An 11813-nucleotide genomic window follows, 5' to 3' on the forward strand; every position below is an offset into this window, starting at 1 on the left:
CACTACTGGGGATGCTTGGCCTGACGCTAGGAAGAGAGCTCTGCTACTTCATTGTCTTGGGACCGAAGGTCAGCAAATTTTTTACACCCTGCCTAACACAGGTACTACGTTCGATACCGCCATAGAAGCTTTGAAAGTATACTTTATGCCTAAAGCTAACATGGTCATTGAGTGCCATACATTTTGTAAGAGGACCCAGGGACCACAAGAGACTGTTTTACAATACGTGGCGGCACTATGTGAGCTTGTCGCAACATGTGAATTTGCTGAACGCGCGGACGAAATGATTCGTGACCAATTGATTGAGCATGCATATAGCCCACGCATACGTGAAAGATTGCTGTTTGAGCCAGGCCTTACATTGGATAAAGCAGTAACTCTTGCTACTCAGATAGAAGCAGCTACAGATCAGGCTAAAATCATTTCTATAAACTCCAGCGTCATACCAGTACAGACAGTGCAGAATAAACAGAGACAGTGACACACACCTGCTTCTACTATGTCTGCTAACCCTGCTAAGGGAAAAGTGTGCTTTCGATGTGGATCACAGTCACACCTGGCTAACTAGGCATTGTAAAAAGACTGGGCATTTTGCTAAAGTGTGTCGCTCTGCCCAACCCTGTACACAGGAAGTACGTGAGGTTGAATTGCCAGAAATTACTGTACTATATACAAAAAATACAATACATACACCTGCTAAAATTACTTGTGCTGTGGAAATCTCAGCTCCAGGCTCATGTTCCTGCTCACTGGATCTGATTGTTGACACTGGCTCATCAGTCTCAATATTACCACACTGCATTTACACTCGTCACTTCAGCAACATTCCTCTGACAAAACCTACAGTGAGACTTATGACTTATTCAATATCTCATATCCCCGTACTTGGGTGCCTATCTGTAACTGTGTGTTTACATGGCCGTACGACTGTGGCTACATTTTTCATTGTGGAAACTGGAACCCCACTAATGGGTAGAGACTTAATGTCACTCTTACATGTGCACATCGTGAAAAATAAAGTTATGCCTTCTGATGATGCAGCTTCCACTTTGCCTGCGCCAGTCTTAGAGTGCGCTGCTGTGTCCCTGTCCATTGGCTGTGTTAAAAACTTCATCCACCGCATTAAGATTGATGAGACAGTATCTCCAGTGCGACAGAAGCTGCGCCAGTTACCTCTGTCGGTTAGAGATGCTGTGTCTGAAGAACTTGATCACCTACTCGCAGCTGGTGTCATAGAATGAATTGATGCTTCTGCTTGGGTCTCACCTATTGTAGTCACTCAGCGCAAATCTGGTAACATTCGCATGTGTATTGGTCTGCGAGAGCCCAATAAAGCACTTATTGTAGACTCTTTTCCCTTGCCACGTATGGATGAACTTCTTTCTGCATTCAGAGGGGCTACGGTATTTTCTACCATTGACCTAGCCAGTGCCTACTATCAAGTGCCACAGCATGAGGACAGTAGAGACCTGACTGCTTTCATTACACATGAGGGCCTCGTCAGGTTTTGTCGGGTTCCTTATGGTTTGGCGTCTGCATCCTCCACCTTCCAGAAAATGATGACTGCTATTCTAGCTGGCTCACTTGGCGTGGAGAATTACTTGGATGATGTCATAGTACATAGACCTGACCTGACTACCTATGACAAGACCTTACAAACTGTGCTATGCCGGCTGGAAGCTGCTGACCTCCAGCTAAACAATGACAAGTCCAAGTTTTGTCAGTCCAGCCTACCCTTCCTTGGGCATATAGTGTCTTCTGATAGCCTGCTTCCTCATAAGGCCCATGTACAAGCAATCATGAATGCTCCTGCACCCACAGATACTGCTACTTTGCGTTCTTTCCTTGGGCTGCTGTCTTGGTACTCTAAATTTCTACCAAACCATGCTACTGTCATTGAACCAATGCGCGCATGCTTGAGACAACCTGCAGGTGCATTCCAGTGGATGGCTAATGCACAGAAGAGCTTTGAGCAGGTTAAAACATTTCTAGTGGATAGCCCTGCTTTGGCACTTTTTGACCCTAAACTGCATACTGTAGTTTCCACTGCTGCTTCTGACTACGGTCTGGGAGCTATTCTTTCTCAACTCGGTTCTGACAACGTAGAAAGAACTGCATTTGCTTCACAGACTCTTTCCACTACAGAGCATAAACATTCAATAGTGGAAAAAGAAATGCTGCCTGTGTGTGGACGGTAGAGAAGTGATGCACGTAACTGTGGGGACGTCACTTCAACCTGCGCAAGGAGCATCAGGCATTGACAACTCTGTTGACCACCAAGGGGATTGGTCGTGCTGGGATGTGCATTGCGAGATAGTCTGCATGTCTTCTGTCATTTAACTATGATGTAATATATCGCCCAGGTTCTCAGAATGCTCCTGCTGACTGCCTGTCTCGTCTGCCCTTACCTGTTGCTCCTGCAGATGCTGACGATGCTGAACCAGAGTTTGTTGCTCTCCTGTCTGTGGCACGTAAGACATTGTCTCCTGCTGATTTGGAGTCTGCTTATGCTGAATGTCCAGGCCTCACTAAGCTACGTACACAGATTGCATGGAGGTGGCCACCTTCTCCAAAGGCTTTGGATGCTGATCTGCTGCCATACTACAAGCTCCATCTGGAACTTTCTGTCAGTAACAACTTTGTGTTTCGTGGTTCACGTCTGATTGTGCCAGCTAGCCTTCCTTCGTCATTAATTGCAATTAGGATTAGAGAGTCACCAAGGTGTGGTACACACCAAATAACAACTCTGAAAACTTTACTGGTGGCCAAAGATGGACACTGATGTTTGTACTGCCATTAGATCTTGTCAGACATGCCAGTTGAATGACAAAACAGCTCATATCCACACCCCACGCCCTTACAGCCTACACCTTTTCCAGATGGCCCATGGAAAAAAGCAGCTTTGGACATTGTAGGACCCTTTGACACTGCTGCATGGGACTGTAGATATGCCTTGACCCTGACTGACTACCACAGCAAGTGGCCAGAAGTAGCCTTCACCCCTTCCATAACTACTGCTAATGTACTCACATTCCTGTCTTCTATGTTCAGTCACCATGGTAACCCTGTGAGTTTAGTGACAGATAATGGGGTTCAGTTTACCTTTGCTGCTTTTGCTACTTTTCTGGAACAAGACAGATTAAACATCACCGCTCCTCACTGTATTGCCCTGCTGCTAATGGAGCTTTAGAGCGGTTCAATCGTGTACTGAAACATATAATTCAACTAACTATTCAAGAACACCGTCCCTGGAAAGCTGCCATTACAGATTTTTTGCATGTCTCCCGTGCTACTCCACGCGCAACTACTGGTGTTTCTCCATTTGAACTCCTTCATTGTCGACGGATGCGCTCAAAATTGACCATACTACCACCTACTTCTTCAGGTTTACAGTCTGCCAGTGATGTCCATACCACAGTTGAGCAACACCAGAACAGGATGAAAGTCTACACTGATGCCAAACGGGGTGCTCGCTTGACTAGTTTCAAAACAGGGGATGAGGTGAAGGTCGGAAATCCTCTGCATGTTCCAAAAGGACACCAGACGTTCAGCAACCCTATCACTATCAATAAGAAACTGGGTGGTCATACATACATATTGAGTGATGGAAAAACCTGGAATGCATCTCATCTGGTTGCTTTTCCAGACTGTGCGTCTACACCTGTCCAGAAGGAAGTCAAACCACCAGAGCTTCCTCAGTCACCCAGACCCAAACGCAGTTCTCACCCACCAAACTGGTTGACAGACTATGTTACTTAAAATAATATTGCTGAACCTGTGTAATAATATACTTGCATTTGCTTTACTCTGGTTGTGGAATATACACATTATGTTCTCTTAACTTAACTTAATTATTTCATTGCTTGATTACATGGAAGTTCTGGAAATTATTGTTGTGTTAATCTCATTAGCAGGCAGAAGCAAAGCTTTTCTTTAAAAAAAAAAGGAAAATGTTGTGTTCAGTTGTAGTTTCTTCCAGAACGCTAGGGGGAGTTTTTAAAAAATGTGTTACCTGTTGAAAGAATAGGAAAGGAGTCTTGAATAAAAGAATGTTCTTCTTCTTGATTAGAGATCACTGCGTGCCTGTCGTAAAATAAAGAAGTTAATGTTCGGAGTTATCCATGGCTGGCTAATTATTTTACCCTGCTCTGGTCACAACACGTTGCTTCTTTTTTTTTTTTTGCCTTTCAAGCAATCGCAGTATCAAAAAACAAAATACGGGAGTTACTGGCATCCTATTCAGGCTTCTTTCATGCCTCATACCTGTTGCTACTGGGATAAGCTGTAGCCTCCTGTGACCCAGTATTAGACTCAAACAGTAAAGAAATTGAATGGCAGTCTTTTAACTACAATGAGACCTTACTATCTGTGTGGACTTGCATGTTCTCCCCGTGTTTGCATGGGTTTTCTACAGTTAATTCATTTTCTACTGCATCCAAAAGAAGGACATGTTATGACTGATTAATGAATGTAGAAGTGTACAGTCTGAGTCTGGGCATGTGAGCCAGCGTGCCCTGTGATGAACTAGTGTGCTGTACAGGGTTGGTTTACTGTGTGGAGTCAGAGGCTGCTTCGATCACTTTGACAATGTATTGGAATAAATGGGTTTGGTAAATGGATTGGTAATTGGAAGTTTATTATTTGTTTTTTGTAATCAATTTTTTTATTGATGTCAAAACCAAATAATAAGGCAAGAAAAAAGGAAAAAGGCATTTTCACTTACAGATTTTAAAGACCAACCCATGTCCACCCACAACCCAACCCAAAAATCTAATAGAAAAGTGTCAAATTCAAAATCGGAGGTTTGCTGTCAGCTACAACTTGATCAGGGAGATACAGTATAGTGTTTTCCCATTTACTGATAGTATGCACAAGTACCCCATTAATCCGCATGGCTGACAATTCTAATAAAGCAAGGTTGAATAAAGAGGACTTCCAGATTGAGAAAGTTACAGGTCTGGGATTCTTCCATTAAGAAACTATTAGATTTTCGGCTGCTATTGTGGCCAATGAGATATAAATGTAATGAATTATTATTATTATTACTATAATGTGCTGGTAGTGAAGAAAAAGAGAGCAGAGAAATCTAACAGAAGCAGAGTGGTAGGAGAGCAAGAAATATAGATAGATAAGTTGGAGGAGAGGGCAATAGTAATTGAAGCCCAAAGAACAGCAATTTCAAAAATGTGTGTGGAAAAAGGTGCCCTGTACATTAGGGGCACAAGTATGGCAGAGTGAATTAGGGGCTAAGCCCATCAGGAAATGCTTCCTAGGGTAATAATAAACTCAATGGACAATTTTATACTGGATGTGTTCCTAGAGGAATTTTTAATGTTTTTAAAAATTGTGTTCCAATATAATGGCATTGAATGGGAAAGATCCATCCATCCATTTTCCAACCCACTGAATCCGAACACGGGGGTCTGCTGGAGCCAATCCCAGCCAACACAGGGCACAAGGCAGGAACCAATCCCGGGCAGGGTGCCAACCCACCGCAGGACACACACAAACACACCCACACACCAAGCACATACTAGGGCCAAATTAGAATCGCCAATCTACCTAACCTGCATGTCTTTGGACTGTGGGAGGAAACCGGAGCGCCCGGAGGAAACCCACGCAGACACGGGGAGAACATGCAAACTCCACGCAAGGAGGAACCGGGAAGCAAACCCAGTTCCCCAGGTCTCCCAACTGCGAGGCAGCAGCGCTACCCACTGCACCACCGTGCCACCCATGGGAAAGATCGTTGATCCATTTTTGAGTGACTGGGATAGACGTAGTAATGGAATCATGAAGGTGGGCGTACAATGAGGAAATGCGTTTAGTGGAAAACGAGGGCAAGAAAAAGTAGTCAAATAACATTGGTCTACAAAAAAATATTTTTTGTTTGCTACTGGGAACTGTAGACCAACTCTCTATTAAGTTGTTTACACTGATTTCATATATGAAATCGGAATTAAGCTAGCACATCAGATTTTTGAGATACACATCACTGCCGTTTTGACACTTTTGAATATCAATATAATATATCAACACAATATCTAGAGTTTGGACTATGTCCCACCAAAATTGTTTGAAAGTGTTTATTCTGAAAACAAACCAGAAGACGATACAGAGACACGTTAAAACATGTTTATGTCAATTCACCTCCATATAAAAGTGAAGCCAGTGTGCTCAAAATAGTCTGAGGCGATTGCTTTTCCCCTTGTACTGCACATCCGTCTCTCTTTGCATGAACCAACAGTAGTCACCCATCATGCTCAGAGTGAATTTTTCCCGATATCAGTTTTCCATCACCTTTGTATCTTGATGAAATCTTTCCCCAAATTCATCTCTGACATCACTTAGATTTAGTGCAAAAAAGGCGAGATGAGAATGTAAAAAATGCGTCGTCAGTTACATTCTGGCTCCCGTAAGCTAATATACTTTCAGCATATTCTCCACAAGTTCAGCATAATTCTCTGCTCTGTAACTGTCAAGAAAATTCTGGACAGTCCGCACGAATGCCCATGCTGCTGATTCAGTTGGCTTCAGTTTCCTTTTGAACTCATCGTCAAGCATCAGTTCACGGATTTCAAGGCCAACAAAAACACCTTCCTTAATTTTGGCTTCACTTTTCTCGAGACCAAACTTATTTCTTAAATGCTGAATCGCTTAGCCTTTACTGTCCAGTCACCCTAATTGTCCAAGACCTGGAACATCATAACTAAAAAATGGGACATGCCGGACGAAAACGTTTTTTTTGATGTGGAGACAGCAAGTGAAATTTGTTAAATTAAAAGTGAAAGACTCCCAGTAGCAAAATGCTTGTCAACCAGTGTAATGAGTGGTTGGGAACATGGGCAGAAAAACTTATTCCGCAAGTTCCGAAAATGGATTTAATGGGTAAACAGAAAAAAGGAGGAGGTAGGAATAGAATATTTGTCTTTCAGAAGCTCAAAAGAGGCAAGCTCAGTTCCATCAAATAAACTACCGATTGTGCTAATACCACGTGAAGCCCAAAGTGGATAACAGATGGGTTACCCACTAATGTTGAGAGAGTTATTGTGAAACAATAGTGTGAGGGAGTGCTAGCATGATGTGGAGCCAAGGTGCTTTTCTACTTTGTGTCAAACACACAGAACATCATGTATAACAGGATTATATTTGTCTACTGTACTCCCTTTTTTGTTTTGAACCTGATAAATGGTAGGTGTTGCGGGGAGGCGGGGGAGGAATAAGGTTTGTTTCTATAACTAGTCAGGATGGGGGGAAGTGGTGGATTCAGCGATAGGGATAGTGGGCAAAGAACATATACCCAATAGTATATTTCAAAATCCGGAAGGGAGACACCTCCGCCAATCCTGGCTTGATCAAAATGGACTGTTTGACAGCAGGTCTTTTGTCGCTCCGTAAAAAGGAGCTGATAGCTGATCTGACCTGGAACCAAAAGGAGGAATGTGGGGGAAGAGAGAGCATTGAGCTGACAAAATTTAAACAAGGGACAAAAGTCCATTTAATGATTTCCAAATGAGTCTGAAAGGAGAGAAAGATGTTATTTCAGGTTTTACTTCATTAAGCATGGTGTGGAAATGGAAAGAGTAATGGTGATTCCTAAGTATCTGAAAGAGTTAACAACTGGAATGAAGGAAGGAAAAGCGAAAGATTGACAGGCATGATTTATAGAGACCAGCACAGCTTTGCTCAAATTAGATTTTATAGCCCAATAAGGATTGATGTGTACAAAATGATGTTAATATGTGAGGGATGTTGAAAGGGGCATTTCCTAAAAACAGTAGAATGTAGTCAGTATATAAAAATATGTTGTGGACTGCGTTATGAGACAGAATAGGCGTAAAAGTGTCTAAGGCATGGAGTGCTAGAGCAACAAAATAAAAAGCAGCAGACGTAATGGACGGCCTGGCCTAGCGCCCCTGAACACAGGAAAAGGATCATGACAGATCTGAGTATGTTAAAACAGAAGCTGTAGGGCAAGTGTACAACGATTTAATCATGTTGATAAATAAAGTGTTAAAGCCCATTTCACTCATGACTCTCCACAAAAACTTCCAGTCCATCCTGTCAAAAGCCTTTCTTGCATCAATTGACAAGAGAGCTGCTGGGCTGAGAGTGATGGAGCCACACTTAGTACATGCAAAGCCAGTGCATACTGCCAGCTGCATACTGAGACACCACAAAGTCAGTCTGGTTGGAGTGAATCAGTTTTGGAATCACAGATTTAAGCTGGAGAGCCAAAACTTAGACTAACATCTTAGCATCTGAGTTCATAAATGACAACAGGTGATAACTGCAGCACAGTGTGAGGTCTTTGTCCTGTTTGAGGAGGACCAGTATAATGGAGGAATTTATGTTAAAGTGTAAGTTACATGAGGAGTGAGAAGTATTGATCATTTGAAACAGCAAGCATGATACTTGTAGCCAAAATGAGAAATATACTTCTAGCTGTATACCATCAGGACCTGTGGCTTTTTGTTTTTTGTAAATGAGTTTAAGGCGGTTTTGATTTCTTCAGTTGAGACTGGGGAGGCCAAATGGGCCACATCAGTTTGTGAGAGTTTTGGCAAATCAATAGAGTTGAAAAAAGCATCCATTGAATCTGACAACGGGGATTCATTGGAAGTGAAAAATTAATAATTAAAGTCAAGAAAAGTCTTATTCATTTCCAAGGGATGGCTAGTGATATTATCAGACTTTGATTTAACTTGGAAAACAGAAGCTAATGAGTCACATCTGCATAATCTAACTGCTCACCAGAGAGATAGTAACGGGTGTGTGTGTGATGAATTTTAAACTCTGCATGCCTCATAAGGAAGTCATTTAACTCAGCTCTGGTTGGTTTGCATAATTTTTAGATTGTGTAGTGGATCAGAAGTACACGGGTGGGCATTTTCCAAATTATTCAAATGTTTCTCAAGATTGTCAATACTCCTGTGTGGTGTACGGGATAAATTGGATGCAAAAGCAATAGTCAGGTCTCGAAAATATCGCTTAATAGCCAGCCAAACATAAATTGCATCCTGAACCGTCTTAGTTTAGTGCTACAGACTCCTCAAGTTTAGTGGAGGTTTGTTCAATCAAGTCTGCATTTTGTAGTAGAGAGGTGTTAAAACACCAGTGAGGAGGTTTGGAGGACAGAAGGAGAAGAAAAGGCTGAAAATTAATGCACTGATGATCAGATAGAGAGGAGGAGGAGGATAACAATGCATTCATTGCATAGGAAGCAAGAGATTTTGAAATTAGGATATACAGTAGTCTATTCTGGAAAAAGACTTGTAATGGGGAGAGATGAAGGAACATTTTTTCATGAAGGGATTTAATAACCTAAAAGAGTCAATAAGGTTTAGATCCATAACAAATGTATTGTTTAATCAGTGAAGGAGATTTATTAAGCAGGGAGTTGATAAAAGCATTTGCGTCCATACCAATAATTAGTGGAATTCAGAAAAGGAAAGGATGTGTTTCATAATATCCGTGAAGAAAGTATGATTGTATGGAGATGGGGGATACACTGAAATACAGGCAAGTTTCCTTCCACCAATCTCCACCAAAACATAGCAAAACCTGCCATCTAGATCACCTCCAGAACCAAGAAACTTTATTACTTGTGGCAGAGGAGGATGCTGCCTTGTGCTTAGAGGCAGCCCTGAGAAATCTTTAGTCAAGAGATTGGATTCTTGCAAATAGGCTATATCCACCTTATTGCGAGATAAAAAATCAACAACACTTAAGTGAATGCAAGTGAAGAGAGCAACCTTACATTTGAGAAAAAGACCAATAGCTTAGTCATCAGGGAGGAGAAGGAAAAGATAGCAGCAAAGAAGAGTTGTAGAGAAACATAGTAAAGAGTACCAAACGTGTTTGTCCTGTGGCCCTGCCAGCGACCATGTATAATGTAGACAATAGCTCTGGATTCCCACCCTCAAACTCTCTAATATAAATTTTACAGAAACGACACAAAAAACTGAACCGAGTTTCTCTTAAACAAAAAATGGGAAGCAGTTAACAAGTTGTGCCCATAGATGAGCATACATGGAGAGAGCTCAGTGACCAATCCCACCCCAACCTCCACATCCACATCACATAGGTTAATATAACAAACTTTCGAGTGAATTTCTGAGGACAAAATTAACAGACAGATAGATATTATACTGTACAACTGTGGAGCGAGAGAAACCACCAGCACATGGTGCACTGCCGCTTTAGCATAGTAGGCCAGTGTCTTGATCCCTCCCAAACCTCCACAACTCCCTGACCATGACAAGTGTGTTTTAAAACCCTCAATGAAAACACCTAGTTAGTTGTCAGTATATATACATGTATGTCTATACATCTGTACACACACACACACACATATATATATTGTGGGATATGGCCGGCCATTCATCCTGGCCAATACCCACAGGCCGCTAGATGGAGCCCTCCTTGCAACGTGGAGATGCCCCGAATTCCAGGAGGGCATCATGGACTATGGAGTTTTAATACACAGCCCTGCTGGATAACATCGGGGCCGCCAGGGGACGCTGCAGGGAGACATAGAGACGTTTATTTTCCATACAGCCCGGAAGTAAATCCCAGTCACATGGTTGGAAGAAATAAAGTGCTTCTGGGCTGATGAAGAAAAGGAGTTTTCGTTTGACCCGGAAGTGCTGGGTAATCACATGGACTGAGGGCTTAGAAGCACTTCCGGGTCAAGGATTATAAAGAACTCTGGGAAATCCGAGACAAACTAGCTGAGCTGGGTGGCAGGGTGGCAACGCGTCTGGGAGAGTGGAGGATTGATTATCATTGATTGTGCTTGTATATGAGTATTGTGGAGAGGAGGGTGCTTTGTGCACGTTATAGTTCAAATAAATATTATATTTGGACTTTTACCTGGTGTCTGGTGTATAGTCTGAGGGTTCAAGGGAGCGAGAGCGCCCCCTATCTGTCACTATATATAGGAAATCAAACATATTCCCTTTCACAACATTTTCCGGAACTCCAATAATTCTAATGTTGTCTCTCCTAGCTCTGTTTTCTTGTTCAGAGTGTTTCTCCCAGAGAGCTTAGGTTTTCGTACATAGGAAGTGATTCTTGGCAGTATGCAGCTCGACTTCAGCACAAACCTGCATAAAGATGGACTATAATTTCTGTTGCCTATTTCTGATTTCAACAATGTCTGCATGAAGGTCCAAAAATTCATTGTACTGTCTCATTCAAAGGTGCACTTAAAAGGGCGTTTTGCTCTGAGATGAAGGTCTTCAAATGATTGACAATCAAAACTGCCCCAGTGTTATCCACCGAGCGTCATGTGATCCCCTGGTGACTGGAAGTTATAAGCCACTTTCCTCATGCCTAGTGCTCAGTGCTGCCAAGACTGAATCTAGCTCTGACTTTCCTTGCCCATACAGATTCAACAAATGGACTAATGGAGGCTTTAGGACTTCCTGTCTAGGCTGGGTCTCTGCCTTGCGATCATTTCTATCTGGATTTAATCTAGTTGCAGCTCCCTATGAAAATGTATTAGAATAACAAATGAAGGCTGCTGTTAACCAAGTGTAGCTCGCATTTTAAGTGGAGCATGTCAAGCTAAGAGTTCACATATTTAAGGAAATCTTTGGAAAACGTCATATACTTATTAATAAACATGATTCAAAACGAACTTCGAAAATGGCACCAATGCGCAAAGCTTGCTTTGAAATACTGTAATACTGCGCTGGCCTTTCAAGAAAAATGTGTTCAAACCCGTACATATACAAATAATGGTTCGAGCTTATTTTACGTTTTAAGACTACAATACCCAGAATACACCGGGAGATCATAGGACCGGA

The sequence above is a fragment of the Erpetoichthys calabaricus genome, chromosome 2 (genome assembly GCF_900747795.2).
Source record: "Erpetoichthys calabaricus chromosome 2, fErpCal1.3, whole genome shotgun sequence".
Taxonomy (NCBI): Eukaryota; Metazoa; Chordata; class Cladistia; order Polypteriformes; family Polypteridae; genus Erpetoichthys; species Erpetoichthys calabaricus.